This window comes from Phalaenopsis equestris, unplaced genomic scaffold (genome assembly GCF_001263595.1).
Source record: "Phalaenopsis equestris unplaced genomic scaffold, ASM126359v1 Scaffold000324, whole genome shotgun sequence".
NCBI classification, from domain to species: domain Eukaryota; kingdom Viridiplantae; phylum Streptophyta; class Magnoliopsida; order Asparagales; family Orchidaceae; genus Phalaenopsis; species Phalaenopsis equestris.
In genome coordinates, this window is record NW_018164766.1 from 42545 (window position 1) to 53738 (window position 11194).

Genomic DNA, 11194 nt, shown 5'->3' on the forward strand with positions numbered 1-11194 from the left:
GGGAAAGAGATCTAAGATTAGAATTTGGATTCATTAGGCGCAGCTGTAAGAAGGTTTTTCTTAATGACACAAACGTAAAGAAAGGTAAAAGATGCTACTTTGAATAATGATTTAATGGAAATGCAAGGAAAAACAAGGATTTTTGGTACAAAATAAGGAGCAAAATTTGCAGTACAACAACAACAACAACAAAGCCTTAATCCCACTATGTGGGGTCGGCTACATGAATCCTTTTTCTCCATTGCGTCCTATTTAGTGTCATATTTTCATTTAGTTCTAATAAATTAAGATCATTTTTTATACAATAAGCCCAAATCTTCCTAGGTCTACCCTGCTTTTCTTAACATAAGTCAAATCTAAAAAATCTACTCTCCTAATCAGATCATCAGATGGTCGACACTTAATGTGACCAAACCATCTAAGATTACTTTCTCTAATTTTGTCCGTCACAAGAGCTACACCAACCCTGTCACGGATATATTCATTTCACATTTTGTCTCTAAGTGTAAAGCTACTTATCCACCTAATCATTCTCATCTAGGCAACACTTAACTTAGTATTATGCTTCTCTTTTAAAGGCCAACATTCAACGCCATAAATAATTGCAGGTTTCAACACCATCTTATAAAATTTTCCACAAAGTTGAAGTGGAGTTTGCTTTGAAGTGGATGCATGAATGTGAAATTTTAATTCTATATTGGGTGTCTATTGTGCTTTTGAGAGTTAGGATGAGATATTGATTATTGGAGAAATTTTGTTAACAAATACTTTTGCCGATCTTTTAATACTAAGAGGCTGCCAAATAATTGATATTTTGGGCATGATTTGTTGTGGTTCCATATTATTGAAGGTTTAGAATCTAGCAAAACTAAATATCAAAAGTAGGAACAAAATTTGAATCGATGAAAATTGAATCCGAACCAAATGTACTTGTTTTTGTCTAGCGTTGGTTCAATTTGAGTTTAGAACTAGATACTATAAAAAGACTATAATTTTGATTGGTTTGTTTTGGTTTTATTTTTGGTTTGGTTTGTTTTATTTTTGCATTTACTTGCTGTAAGAAATTGATTTACAAGCTATAGATTTAGGATCATTCATTTTGGTTTTATAGTTTTATTGGTTAGGTTTGTGAACAATTTATTTATTTTTAATTTTTGTGAACTTCATAACTAAGAAAAACTGAACTAATTGGTTTATGCTAAACTAGAAATTGAAATGAAACTGAACTCAAATTGAATTGAACTAAATCGTTTATTTATTTATTTATTTATTTATTTATTTTTGTTTGGTTAGCTTTTTTTGGACTATGCAATTTTTATTTTTTCTTTGTTTTTGTAATCCCTAATAAATGAAGAAGCACCACGATATTGATATTCAAGAAATATAGAGATTGTTTGGATTACATACAAGGGAATCAAACTTATGAGTCATATAATGAAGATCGAGAGTATAATGAAACATAAACTTAGAAAAGTTATGAACATATTAGATATTAATTTTGTTTTATTATAGGAAGAGCCAATTTGGAACTAATTTTTTTTTTCAAAGAAAATTAATGAATTATAACGAAAGTAACGTGTTATGGTAAGAAATGATCATATGAGTTTTATTGATCTTGAGAAGACATATGATCAATTACCTTTTGAATTAGTTTGATGTATTAGCATCGAAAGTTACGTGTTATGGTAAGGCAAGGAAAGGCCATAGTGCCTTGCACACCTCCCAAGTGAGCACCATTATTAAGGCATGTCTAAGCTAGTGCTTTAGCTTAAGGTGGATGATTGTGAGGCGAATGTCTTGTTTAAAGAGTTGGCTGATAACACTCAAAATGAAAAAAAGATAGTTTAGTTTTCAAGATAATAATTTGATATGAGTTTATGCGAAAGAAAATCTCGAGTACGAGAAACCAAGTTATGTAATTTGGAACATGTCAGTCAAATTATAGTTATAGAAGCTTTAAGTTTTTAGAGTAGGGTTAAAGAAGAGTGCTAGGATATTGAGGAGATGGATGGCTATAAAATTTATTATTATAGAATAAAACATGAATAATGAAGATGGAATAGACAGTAGTGACTTTTTAGATAATCTCTTGGTTGTGCATGCTGCAAAATAATTGATTTGTTTAAAGTAATATATTTAGCCAAAATTTTTAACTTGGATACAACTGAACTTGAAAATCCATATTTTACCCCTTTCATTTTAATATGATTTGCACTACTTCATACTATTTTAAATCCTTTTCATACTTAAAATTAGTCAACTAGTATTAGAAGTAATTATGGAGTGATTGAAGAGCTTCTAACTACTATAGGATTATATGAAAAATCAACATTAAGTCCATATATTTTTTATTATCTATGATAGTGATTTAACACTGCCATTGTTTGGATGTGAAAAGTAGAGGGTTGCGTTAGATAGTCGACAACCAGCGTAAAACTTGTTGAAAAATCATGACATGAATCCTTTTGATCATTGTGTAAGCGTCAGACAAAATCATGGCATGAATCCTTTTGATTATTGTGTAAGCGTCAGACGTTCCTTGGAAGCGACACGTTGTATAGCCTGAATACAATGAAAATTATGCAATGGTCGCTACACTGACGCCTGGGTATAGTGTTAAATAAACAAGGTGTTGCGAATATGGAAACCGATCCACTGTTCAAATTGGTATTTTCTCATGTTTGACAGCAAATTAGATTTGATACTCGAAATTAATTGTTAATTCCTTTTATGATTTGTTGCAGAAGAGAAAATGAAATAATTAATGGGTTCATTAATTATTTGATTAATTTCTTAAGGGCCTAATGACATGATGAAATTAGTAAATAGACATATTAACTCCCCTTGTAATCTCTCTCTGGCTTTGGTTTTAATGGGAAATGAATATCATGTATTATTTTCCCCATTGGCTTCCTTCTTCGGTGTGGCTCTCGGGTAGAGAGAGAGAAGGAGAGGAGAGAGAGTTCTTTCTTGTAAGTCGACGTGGTCGACGGTATAATTCTCAAGCAAATAAAATCCTCTGTAGCTCCATGGACGTAGACAATTTGATGAACCATGTAAAATCTGTGTTTCGCTGTATTTCTGTATTGCGATTTTTATTGATTCAGTTCTTTGCTTTATTGCCGTTATTTTTCACAATAACTAGTATCAGAGACGTGGTTTCAGATCTAATGAAGAACGATGGACGGAGACGAAATGATGACATCTGAGATCGAGAAGTTTAATGACACATATTTTGGTTACTGAAGGATGCAGATAGAACACTACCTCTATGAGAAGAAACTTCATCTTCCGTTGCTGGTAAAACGACCAAAGAAGATGGATTCCCTCCCAGGGAATCAGACTTAGGAGCTGATAGAATTTCCACTAATGAAGAAGACATTGTACAACAAATGTGCGTACTGGGTGAAGACTGTGTTTGATGACAATAAGAGGTACAAGACTAGACTTGTTGAAAAGAGTTTTCGGTAGAGGCAGTATATTGCTTATGCTGTGGGAGTTGTAAGCAGATATATAAATAACCCAGGAAAGAGCTTGGAGGTCCAAAGCTATGTTGACGATGATATGTCCACTAAGGGTGTTATTCTTGAGAAACTGATGTTGTGCTCGACTTCAGTTGGTCTTCTAGCGTGAAAACAATGAGCTTTGAGTTGTAAAGGTGGAGGATATCACATTTGAAGAAAAGAGCGACGTAGTTAGTGGATGATGCAGCCAGTGCACCCGTCTCCAAGTAAGATATTTGTTACGAATATGAAAACCGGTCCACTGTTCAAATTGATATTTTTTCATATTTGGCAGCAAATTAGATTTGATACTCGAAATTATTACTCTTAATTTCTTCTATGATTTGTTATAGACAAGAAAATGAAATAATTAATGTGTTTCATTAATTATTTGATTAATTCTTTAAGGGCGTAATGACATGATAGAATTAATAAATATGCATACTAGCTCCCCTTGTAATCTCTCTGACTTTGGTTTTAGAGGAAAAAGAATTATATATATTATTTTCCATTGGCTTCCTTTAGTGGATGATGCAGCCAGTGCACCCGTCTCCAAGTGAGAAATTTGTTACGAATATGAAAACCGGTCCACTGTTCAAATTGATATTTTTTCATATTTGGCAGCAAATTAGATTTGATACTCGAAATTATTACTCTTAATTTCTTCTATGATTTGTTATAGACAAGAAAATGAAATAATTAATGTGTTTCATTAATTATTTGATTAATTCTTTAAGGGCGTAATGACATGATAGAATTAATAAATATGCATACTAGCTCCCCTTGTAATCTCTCTGACTTTGGTTTTAGAGGGAAAATAATTATATATATTATTTTCCATTGGCTTCCTTCAGTGTGGCTCTCGGGTAGAGAGAGAGAGAGAAGGAGAGGAGACAGTTTTTTTTTATAAGTCGACGTGGTCGACGGTGTACTCCTCAAGTCAATAAAATCCTCTGTAGCTCCGTGGACGTAGACAATTTGAAGAACCATGTAAAATCTGTGTTTCCTCTGTATTTTCTGTATTGCGATTTTTCTCGATCTGGTTATTCGCTTTATTGCCGTCATTTTTTCTAACATAAGGGTTCCCACATTACGGACGAATGCTGGTAAAGAAGTTAGTCCATGAAACTAAAGAAACTAATATTAGGATAAGATCTTGGAATATAGGTACTCTTAATGGTAAATTAATGGAATTAATTTTATATTATGATTCATAGGAAAATTAATATCTTATGTATTTAAGAAACTAAATGAGTTGGAGAAAAAACTAAGGAGATTGATAATTTAGGTTTTAAACTTTGGTATTCTGGTAAGTCACATTAGAATGGTGTAGGTGTAATTATAAATTGGAGTTTGAAAGATAATGTTGTAAAATTTAATAGAGTTGGAGATAGAATTATAGTCCTTAAGATTATCATTGACACTAAGTTTTTTAATATTATAAGTGCTTATGCTCCTCAAGTAGGTTTAGATACAGGGTCTAAAGATAAATTTTAGAATGACATAGAAAACTTAATACAAATGATACATCTTGAAGAAAGAATTTTTATTTGAGGAGATTTAAATGGACATGTAGGTAGAGTGGTAGAAGACTTCATAAATACTCATGATGACTACGGTTTTGGAGTAACTAATGAAGAATGTAGAGCCATTTTAGATTTTGCTTTAGCTTATAATTTTGTTATTACTAATACTTTATGCAAGAAAAGAGATGAACATCTTATTACTTATAAGAGCAGATCTAATAAAAGATAAATTGATTATTTTCTTATGAGAAGAAGAGATCGTCGAAATTATAAAGATTGTAATGTCATTCCAAGTGAGAATTTAAGTACCAACACCGTTTTATTAGTTCTAGATTTTAAGATTAAGACTTGCAAAATAAAGAATAGAGTTGTAAAACTAAGGTGAAGAGTTGTAAAACAAAGAATACTAGGACTCATCATCGTAGAATTAGATGGAGGAACCTAAAAGACACAAATAAAATTATTTTTATGAGTAAAATTCAAGAAACAATAAAATATTTGTGGAATAATAATGTGCAAGAAACAATAAAATATTAGAATTTATGTTATAAAAATTGGTTTAAATATAAAAGCTTAGAGAACTGAGAAAAATATCATACGACCCGCAGAGAGTTTAAAAGAACAATCGGACGCTAAAAATTCTATTTTTAATGATCTTTGTAATAGATTAGATATTAAGGAGGGTGAAAAATATATGTATAAACTAGCCAAACAAAGAGAAAAGAAAAGTAAAGATTTAACTCATGTAAAGTGTATTAAAGATGAAAATAAAAAAATACTTTTCTTAGATAAAGATATTCAACATAGGTGGGTGAGTTATTTTGATAAAAATTTTTTTATGAAGTTTTTGAAAATACGATCGACTTTATGAAATATTTAGGAGATTTGGGAGTTTCTTGGCTTACTAAACTCTTTAATATTATTTTAAAAACTAAAAAGATGCCTGAGGAGTGGAGGAACAGTATTTTGGTCCCCATTTTTAAGAATGAAGGGGATACACAAGAGTGTGCAAATTAGAGAGGAATTAAGTTGACGTGTCATACTTTAAAGTTATGGGAGAGGGTAATTGAACATAGGTTAAGATGCATTACAAAGATTTCTCATAATCAATTTGGATTTCTGCCGGACATGTCTATTATGGAAGCTATACATTTATTGAGAGGGTTGATGGAGAAGTTCATAGATAATAAGGAAAATCTACATTTGATTTTTATTGATTCGGAAAAAGCTTACAATAAGGTTCCAAGAGATATCCTTTGGAGAGTTCTTGATAAGAAATGTGTTGATATGATTTATATTCAAGTCATTAAAGATATGTATACTTGAGCTGTTACTTGTGTACAAACTCAAGGAGGATTGACCAAATATTTTCCTATTTCTGTTAGATTACATCAGGGATCGTCTTTAAGCCCTTATCTTTTTGCTTTTGTTATGGATGGTCTTACTAGACATCTACAGGAGGATGTACCTTGGTGTATGCTTTTTGCTGATGATATCCTTCTCGTGGATAAAATGAGAGAAACAATCCAGAGAAAACTTGAATTATGGAGGTCGTCTACATTGGAGTCTAAAGGCCTTCATTTAAGTAGAACTAAAACTGAATACATGAAATGAAATTTTAGTAGTAGTTGTGTTAGTGACAAAAGTGTGACTTTGAGTGATCAAATTATTAAAAGGTGTGAACAATTTAGATATATTGGGTCCGTTGTTCAAAGCGATGATGGTATAGATGGGGATGTTAATAGTAGAATTCAAGTTGGTTGGTTGAAGTGGAGGAATGCTTCGGGCCTTTTGTGTGATAGAAAAGTACCTCTTAGATTGAAAGGAAACAATGGTGAGACCTGCAATGCTCTATGGCGCTGATTGTTAGCCTTTAAAAGAGAAGCATAATAATAAGATAAGTATTGCCGAAATGAGAATGATTAGGTGGATGAGTGGCTTTGCACTTAAAGACAAAATGCAAAATGAATATATCCGTGATAGGGTTGCTGTAGCTCCTATGAAAGACAAAATTAGAGAAAGTCGTCTTAGATGGTTTGGTCATATTAAACGTCAACCATCTGATGATCCGATTAGGAGAGTAGATGTTTTAGATTCGACTTGTGTTCAGAAAGGTAGAGGTAGACCTAGGAAGACTTGGGCTTATTGTATAAAAAATGATCTTAATTTACTAGAACTAAATGAAAATATAACACTAAATAGGACGCAATGGAGAAAAAAGGATTCATGTAGCCGACCCCACGTAGTGGGATTAAGGCTTTGTTGTTGTTGTTGTTGTATGATAGTGATTTAAAGGATATTGAGAATTAAATGTTTTAATGTACTTTTTTAGATGACATATCCCATAAGAACGTAGTTAACAAAGAGGGTATTTTGAAGAAAAAAGACCTAAGGTTTGTAGAACGAAGTTTAAATATACTATACCCAATTTAGTGGTTGTAATATTAATAATTATTGACCGATAGAGCTAGAAGATGAATTGAACATAGGTATGATAGGTTGAAGTATCATGGAACTATTATATAAAATAATGGGATCAATATTTTAGAGTTAAGTTTGAATGATTGAAACTACTAAGTGCCTTAGGAGTGCTATCTACTATGAGTATATAGGATATTTAAAAATATATTTTATAAAAATTGCAGTTAATTTGGTTATGTTGTAGGGATTTTGTGTTGATGATAATGAAATCATTGGTAGCAAAATTGAGCACGACACAAATGAAAATGCTAACATGGATGTGTGCGAAATCTGAGGAGAATAAATTGATAAAATAAATATTACATAGTTAAGAAGAAAATAGGTGGATTGAAAAGTGAATTGGTAGGCAGAAATAAGTTGTGTAAAATAAGTTTAACACCTCAATTAGTGCACTTACAGCTTTCTTCATCCCGAAAGCGTCCCCACTTCTCATATACATAGAAACACTATCTTATTTGGAAGCTCTTGGTTAAGAGCACTTCGCGACCTTAGAATTTCCAAATCATAACCTTTTTACTCCAAAGAAACTTGCAAAATAATCTTTCACATAGTAACTGTTTGCCATCATTAAAAACCTAACTTCCATTGGCTTATAAAGCATGCCAAATTACATTAGTTTAAATGTTGATGAGTGTTAAATCTTTTGTTTCATTGATTGGGAAACATGAAATAATTTCATTCTTTCGTTTTATTAATAATCTATATTTTATTTGGCTGACATTACAAGGCCAAAAAAATTACACCATGCTTAACTCACGGCGAAGAAAAGAATGAACTACTACTTAATCCATTCTTGTTAAATCAAAAAACAAAAAATACAAATATAATACACACAAACAACAGATTAAACGCATGCAGGGGCAGAAGGCATCAATTTTGACAGATTCTAACACAGGAATTTCTCGAGCATCCAGGTCCAGTATCTTTCCATTAAGCAGCACAGTTTGGCTGTGCAAGTTCCCATTCATGTTGGTCAAATGGTACTCTTCCAGGATGAAAAATCCGAATATTGAGTGCTAAAGTAAATGCTATATAATATATATTTTGAAGAAAAGTCACTCTTTTGAAGACTTATTGTACATTTAGATGTTGAAAATGATTTGTTGTTATAATATGAATTTATATCTGATATTGTTGAATTTGAATGTAGCCATTAGAATATGTTCATAACTAGAACATGATTTAAAATCTGAATCTAAAGCATAATTGAGCTACATCATATGCGAATATGAATTTCTAAATGAAATGGAATCTTTTCCTAAATGTAAAATTGAACAAATTATGCTTGATGTAATTGATGAATTTATATAGCAAATTTATTAAAACATTCTTGTAACACTGACTGTTGATAGTATCTATGATGAATTAATTTTAAATTTTTAGTTTCTTAATTTACATGTTTATGAAAGGGGAAAAAAAAAACCAGCAGGAGCTAGTGAAATTGCATTAATATTCCAAAGAATCTATTACTTAAAATTGCTTTAATGAAAACTTAAAAGTTTAAAAGTCTATCCATCCATCTAAAAATATTGAAAATATGTAATTTTTTACAAATAATTAATTCTCAAAACCTTACCTTGCATTTTACCTAGTTCTTTCTTTTATATTTTCTTTAGTTATTTCTGTATTCCTTCCATTTTCCTGTCTGGCTCTCAAGGTTCCTTGTGTATTCGAATGAATTATGAAATCGATTAGTTGAAATATGGAAAATCAATTAGAGCAATGCACAGACGTTTGTCCCAACGGGGTTATCTTTCTGACACTTATGATTAAATCTTAGGAGCATAATGGTTAACTGAGTATCTAAATGTAATTTTATGTTGATGTTTAAATTCATGAAATGGTGCATTGCACTCAAAGTTCATCATAATTATTTGGGGCATTTACATACATACCGCAAATAACACCATCATTTTGTTGTTTCACGATTTGATATTTGCAATATTAATCTTGTTTTAAAGGTATCAAAAAGTTCATAAATTGTTTTGTTAAAAAAACCTTTTCATTTGTTTTGATGAGACGGTTGACACAAATGAAAGATGATGTAAATTAAGGGCATTTACATACACCACCCAATTCCTATCTATTTACATTCCACATAAAAGATACCACCATCTTAACTTCTTAAAATTGACATACACTTTTTTCATGCATAGATAAGGTTGTAATTGAACTTTAGGTTTTAGATGTATCAATACATAGGAATTGAGCAGTATGTATGTAAATCTTCCTATAAATTATACTGTTTTTAGTTTAGCTACTTGGTAATTCTATGAATTAACAACTCTCTTTCTAAAAAAACTTTCTTCGATACTGAAAATGTAACATTAAAAAAAAAAAAAAAGTTAAAAATGAATGGTCAAATTCTTTGAATTATATAACTATTTAATTTCACAAACATGGAATTAAGCTTTTGAGAACCTACTTAGCAGCAGATTACTTTATGCCATTATGGAACTTGTATGCACATTTCATTTTAATTTAATAATTTTAAAATGGTTTACTCCACCTAAGCTAACTTCATTTCCATTCTGAACTTGTTCTGCAGGTTAGAGCCCCACATGCAAGCTGCAATCTTCTCTTGCTGCTTGTTAGAGTGAGTCATCATGCTCTTGTTTACTTCTCTGATGCATACCAGTTCTAGGTTTTCAAAAGCTGTTGTAATGTTATTTGTCCTGCACTTCTTTGCTAATACATCGTTGTTTGAGATTTTGTTATGGACTAACCTGTGCTCTGATGGCAATTTGTTTTTGGGAAATTTATATGCACACCCCACAATTCATGTCTGATACCTATAGTTTGAAATTTAGATTTATAATAGTGTGGTGTCATAAACTAGTGCATGAAAAGTTATATTTCACTTTTATAAAGTTAATAATTGTGATATTTTGATATGATTTTATAATTTTAAGTGTTATAATGTAAGTATTAAAGTTTTGGTGTTAGATATATAAATAGTTAAAAATTGTGTGCTTTATCTGTAAATGCTCCTTCTATTTTGCTTTTATATTTGTAGCATCCAAAATTTTAATATCAAATAAAAAAATATCACTATTTTAGTTTATATATATATATATATATATTGTGATTAAGATTATAGATATAAAAAAAAAATATTTTAAACAATATATATGTATATATATGTATATATATGTGATTAAGATTATAGATATCAAAAAAATATATATTTTAAACCATAAAATATTTCATACAATGTTGGCCATAAATCATTTGAAGCCTTCCATAACATGTTGCAAATTTTAATATTTACATATTTTAGAGCATTTATGATTTGAATTAAATAAAGAGATAAATAAGCAGATTATAGGAAATCCAGAGTTAATCATAGTGATCAGAGTTTAATAATTAAAAAAGATAGAGAGAATCTGCTTAATAAGTTAAGAGGTGATCAATTACTTAAATTTAAAGGCTTAAATATTTTGTTAATTATGATTATATAAATTTAACTATCATTAAGATATTAGTTCTTTGCAATATGAAACCAACATATTAATATAATTAGTAGTTAATTATTTAAACTCCTCAAGAAAGGAAAGAATACAGTAAATCAACAAACAAACCACCCGGAACCAAACTACAAAGTAGAGCGGCCACCTAAAGCAGAAAAGACACGAAGCAAACCCCCTGTAAATGAACTAATGCATTCGATAGATAACACGAACT

At 30.6% G+C, this 11194-nt stretch overlaps 1 long non-coding RNA gene across 1 annotated transcript in view; it reads left to right on the forward strand.

Annotated features, from left to right (window-relative positions):
• The window catches only part of LOC110025677, an 11242-nt gene extending 1021 nt beyond the window's left edge, over positions 1–10221 (forward strand). The window contains exon 2 of the long non-coding RNA XR_002294146.1: positions 10059–10221. This is a non-coding gene — a long non-coding RNA (uncharacterized LOC110025677). The remainder of the gene's footprint in view (positions 1–10058) is intronic.
• Positions 10222–11194: the final 973 nt, after the last annotated feature.